This window comes from Leptosomus discolor, chromosome 6 (genome assembly GCF_034619465.1).
Source record: "Leptosomus discolor isolate bLepDis1 chromosome 6, bLepDis1.hap2, whole genome shotgun sequence".
Classification (NCBI taxonomy): Eukaryota; Metazoa; Chordata; class Aves; order Leptosomiformes; family Leptosomidae; genus Leptosomus; species Leptosomus discolor.
Genome location: NC_141396.1, coordinates 33,799,140 through 33,805,139, shown reverse-complemented (window position 1 = coordinate 33,805,139; position 6,000 = coordinate 33,799,140).

The window sequence follows — 6,000 nt, the reverse complement described above, 5'->3', positions numbered from 1 at the left end:
GAAGGTACAGTTTAATTGTGTGTGTTACTGCTGTACAGTTGAGGTTCCAAAAGCAATTTCTGCTTCCAGACTTGCCTGCTTAATTTCTTTATAGTTGTATCTGTCAGTTGATCCAACAGATGTCGATTCATGCAAGTCCTCATAACCATAGGCTTTGGAAATGCTTGTCAGACACCTAAGCCAAAGCACTGCATCAACATTAGGCTTCCTTTCCATGAAAAGGACTGGAGGTTGCCATCCCTTCTAGACAAATGGACAATAAAAAAGGAGTACCTGGTTTCTTATGCACATGATGGTGGTCCTCAATTTTTCCTACAAAACTCCCATGGGATGCTAGAGAATTTTGTCTTTACCTCTAGTCCTAATCTTGGAGCTGCCAGGTGGCAGCAAGTATACCCAGGTTATCTTTTCTGGTTTACTGCTTCTCCAGCCCTGGTTTTGCAGGATCTTCCCCAGTAAAAAATAAACAACCAATTAACCAACCAAAACCCACCCCCACTCCCCCCTCAAAACCCCCAAACCTAGCCTCAAAATCTGTTTGCCTTTAGTGTAGCTTATACTTTTCCTAAAGTTAGATAGAAATGGATCACAGGTCATTTTCAGAGGGGCAAAATCTTGTTTAAAGTCCCTGAGCGTAGTGTTGCCTCTTGGCCAGGCCTTTCTAAAGGCCAGGACACACTAGGTGCAGGCATGTAGATGGAATTTAAACCATTTGAACATTGCTTCTATTTCCTTTCTTGGAAAGGAAATTTAGACAAAAACACTAGCTAACTGTCTCCTTCTCTCACTTGATTTAAAGGTCCAGATTTTGCACAAAGGAATAGCAGAAGCCTTCAATATTTGCCACTCATAAAACCATCTCTTATGAATGAACATATCATTTAGACAGGCCTCTTTTCTCTATGATGTTGATACTGGTAATTGTCCAAATTTCTAAATAGATCTCCAAAACTGTAATTCTCTTACTCACCAGATTTTTGTATAGGCTTATCAAAAACTGACCAGAGAAGCATGGCTTTGAGACCTTTTTTTTTTTTCCTGGTAAATTATTTTAAGTGCTAATGAAAGAAGCAAAAATACTTTACCACTTTGGAAATTAAAATTCCAGAGAATTCTAGGTTTATGTTCTTGGATTAGATTGCTGGGATAATAAACTGTGTCCTCATCTAGCATTTTAAACACAGCTATGTTCAGTAATCTTATCAATATACTTGTGTGGCTACTTACCACATCTGGATCTGTCAGTTGGAAGTTTTCATTAATGGACTTGATAATGCTTGGTAACAAAGATGAAGAGCATCTTTGATTTGTGCTTGGAGCTTAAAAAACCCTACTAATTAAAAACCCAACTGTGCAGCTTTAAAGAATCTTTAAAACACTGTTGCACAATGGGGTCACTTGTATATGTTTTTTTTTTTTTAAAGACAAGTTTTAATTGGAACTTCTTAAAATGCTTTTGTTATGTCAAAACATCACATAGAAAAACATCACAAGAAGCAATGTAGAAGGCTATCCTTATTTTCTTCTTCTGGGTCAGCAAGAGATGTCTTGCTAGTTCTGATTGATTAAAATCTTCCTTCGTTTGGCTTAAGTACATTAGCAAAAAGTGCACTTAAAGGCAGTGATCATCTGTGTTTCCCAGACCTCCATTTGGAGAGCAGCAGAACATAGAAAAAGTGCCTTTTGTAGACAGAGGGTTTTTATCAGGTTCTTCATATGAGCTGATAATATTGACTGTATTGATAACTTGGGTTTTTCCTGTACAAGAGAGATTGCTTTATTCTGATTCTCCACAGATTTTGGCTTCAAAATTGCCTTTGGGCCTTTCCAGTTTTTTGGCATCACGTAAGTTACTTCTCATGCTTGGGGCTTGTAAAATGGAAAATAGAAGTTGTCCCACTGAGAGAATAAAGGTCTGACCAAAAATCTGCTAACTGAAGGAGAACATTGTTGGACTGCAGCCTGACTCACTGTGTTTCTGGATGTCCTGAAGGTTACCCAAGCAAGAAACTGAATCTTCCTGTTTACCTATTACTGCGCTAATTATTTAAAAATGAAATAAAGAAATGCAGAGCACCGTTGTTCCACAAACTGCCCCTGGTCTTGCCATCATTGTGCTTAGGTGTTGGCAAAGTATTGATGTACAAAGAAAAACTTGTTCTTTCTGTTTTTTAACAAAATGTCTGTGATTTTCCATGATGTTTCTGCTTTTTAGTTTGTTTGTGTGTGTGTTTGGTTTAACTTGAGTTTCCCAAGGAAATGAAGGTTACACAATTTTAAAAAGGCACTTTGAGAGCCACAGAGAAATGGATGAGGACTGAACGCTACAGTGGTTTAGTGATGTGGGAAAGAAACTGGAGGCATGGTGAGGGTGGGCAAGCTGGCAACTAGGGAAGGGCAGGAAGGGACTGACAGGAGACCTGTGGCAGTAGACTAAAAGAAATGGTGGGGATCTAAAGCTGTCGTGCAAGGAGTAACGTGGAGACATGATCCAAACATGATATGGAAAATCAGACCTATCAGCTCTGCTTTTCAGGGAGCAACTTTTTTTAAATTTGAAAAATGATACGGGATTTTGGACAGTACCTGTAATACACATGGAATGAACTACCCATGGATATCCAACTGAATATAAAATTCATATAGTAATGAATTTAATTTTTTTTTAAAGAATAAAAATGCATCCTTTGGAATGGTTTCTATTTATATTTTTCATGTACTGGCAGGTCTACCCATACTCCAGAAAGCACTGCAACAAACTGCCAGAGAGCTTTTCTTTTTTTCTGTAGACAGGCAGCAGTAGCCAGCCTTTGTCAGGGAGGCTGGGCTGACCCAGAGCTGGCTCCAGCAGCATTCCAGGAACTGGTGCATGCTGATGCTGTGGCAGCTATTCTCTTCTGCAATAAGACTGTGCCTTCTGAGACTTCACGTGCTGTAAAACCTAAAAAGAATATACACACTTTTGAAAAGTACTGGAGGGCAACACTGAGTATCCAGTGCTTAAAGCAGGTGGGAATGAGGCTGGAGGAGGCTGAGGGGTAGAAATCCAGCTGGCAGTAGCCTACAGCCTTCCATGACACCAGTTTGTACTAATGAAATCTCGTCCAGTGCTTTTAAGTTGTTGTGAATTAAAGTGCCTCTCTCACCCTTGGCCTATCCTTGTGTGTTAACTGAGTTGCTACACCACTAAATACACGAATATCTTATGAAGGCAAAAAGCGAGATGCTTCAGTTGCATGGGTATGCTTGTTATACATTTATCATGGAGACAGTAGTTTCCACCCCATTTTGGAGGAGAAAGACAGACCACGTGTCGGTATGTAGTATGAATACAGTGCAGCATGGGTGCTCTTGTCTATCCATCAGGAATGGAAAACTGTTGTCTGTCTGACTTTTTTGTACATTGGATTTTGCCTTGGACATTGATGGGACACTGGTGGATGGTCGCTTCCTTTTGCCTGAGTTTATATGCTTAACCAGATCTATGGCTGGTGTTAATTTTCACTGCTTTGTTAAACTAGAGAAAGCAATGTAACTACCCCTAAAAATAGATGGCTTCAGGCCCCTAGTAAGAGAGGAGGGAGAGAGAAGTGGTGGCAAAAGGCACATTTTATGCCCCAGTCCCAATTCAGAATACACCGTAACTTGCTGCTTTTGTGAAACAGAAAGTAGGTGGAAAAAATGAGCTACAGAAAATATAAATGCATCTCAATTTTTATTTTATTTGAGGTGCACACTGCTAGTTTTTATTACTGCTGATAACTCTGCTGTTTGTTTTGAATTAATGGTGTAATGGGAAACGTCTTCCTAACAACAGGAATTCCAGTCTATGCTTTTCTGTCTACAAAGAAAATCTAGAGCATTTGTGGTTTAAAAGCAAAGATATGAAAAATAACAAGATTACACCCTGCCTGCATTAACAGCCACGGGTTTAAGCTGCAGAGAAGGATTTTCTTCAAATGCAGAGACTGAGTATGCCTTGTTGTGGGTGTAAGAGTACTGGCAGCATTTTGGATCTTTGAGTGCAATGGTGAGATCATGGTTATCATAAAGGCTATTATCATGATGAGACAATTATTCAGCCTACACACTGGAAGCCTATGTGAACTAGCTGATTCTGATTAGTGCTTCTTTTTTCTTTCCTCACCAAATAATCTGTAAATTGTTCATTTGCTGTTCATTCACAAACACAAAGTTCTTGTTATGCAGTCCAAAACTTTTTTTTTTCATTATCAGTGTACCTGTAGCCTCTACCTAACTACACAGCTACTCAAAGTGCATTTGTACTGGATTGTGGCCTCTAAGTTGCTCGTTGATTAGCCTGTTTTCATGCAGCCTGTGAATACCCTTCAGAATATACACTATAACTCTAGAAATCAGCACTAAGGCTAAAAATTATTTAACATTTTTTACTGCTTTTATAAGTTATGTAATACATACTTAGAAGAGACACATTATTAGCTTTTGCGATTTAAGACAAAAATCATTGCCGTCTCTATAAAGACTCTATAAAAAATAGCAATTTTGTGTGTGTGGTAGAATAGAACATCTTGTTGTGTAAGAAAAAATGGTGCCTAGGAATTTTACTCATAGAAGTAACCAAAATGTGATGATAAGAGATGGAAAAAGCCTATTAGATCATCTTAGCCATTATCCTGACAATGCAGAATTGTTCTTTACAATTCTTTTCTGTGTTTTCTAGCTCAGTTTCAAATGGACAAGTAATGGGCTCCCACCGTTTTCTTTAGAGTAGAATTCTGTAACACGCCTGTAATTTAGAGTAGACTTCTCAGCATATTGTGTATTTCTACGTAGTTTAGTGTGTTTAATTCCTCTTCATTTTTAAACCTATGAACTAATTGTAAATTTATTTTTTATTCTTTGTTAGGTACACTGACAAATTTTTAAGACTTTCAAAGTCACTAGAATAATTCAGACACATCACTATTCTCTTTTGATTTGGATCTTCATTTGGAGCTCTGGTATCTGCAGCAAATGCTTCTGATAATGTGAAGCATGCTAACGGTCATAGATTTTTATATTAGGAACAGAAAATATATTTCTTACTGTCCAACCTTACTAAAGCATACAACATTGAAATCAATGAAGTAGTTTTTGCTGTCACAGTAGGGTTGAATTAAGAACAGACTTCTGGAAGCTGGGATGTACTGGCATGTCTTCTTGGTACGGTGGTCATAGGATGGTCATGAATGTCACTGACATAAATATTGACAAATGGAGCCAAATACGTATTTAAGAAGGGCAAAGCTGCGAAGTTTCCATTCTAGTCATAGTTAGAATTTTATATTGCAAAGATTTTGTCTGTAAATGGCCAGATAACTAGCCTTGTAAATATCTAGTACGTAGTTCCTTCAGATTTCTATTCTGAAGGGAGACAGGAGTTTTCAGTTTCTTCAAACTTTATACATTTAATAATGTAGTTGATATTTCATATTTTAGACAATTATGCATTAGTCTTCTAATGCTTGTGTATTATGTTGCATTAGGTAGATCACGTGTTTATCTAGGATACAGGGACGTCTTGATTTGGAGCGCTATTTAGGGGGCTATTGGACCCACAAGACCCAAACTCAGGGTTGCTTTTGTGCTTTGTTTTGTGTGGTGTGGGGTTTTTTCCTAAGTCTTATTATCAATTCCTCAACACTGGACCTATGACATGAAAAATGTTGATAGTGTTTAGCACTTGCCTTCTGCAAAGGAGCCATGCACACATGTGCTGGCTTTTGTAGTATGCTGCTGGCTTTAGTAAGCCTCTGTAGTAGTATGGATCTTATATGACTTTCCTAAAGGTCAGTGATGAAGTTGCTGAGTTTCTCTTGCATTCTGTTGTGGAGCTTTGTTATTTTTATTGCTAAATATTTTTGTAGTATCTTACTCAAATTGGTGTTGCTGCAATTTAAACTTTTTACTCTTATTACTATTCATAGTCAATAGTGGGGAACACACTATTTCCTTCTGCATTTTGGCAGGCTTTGATGG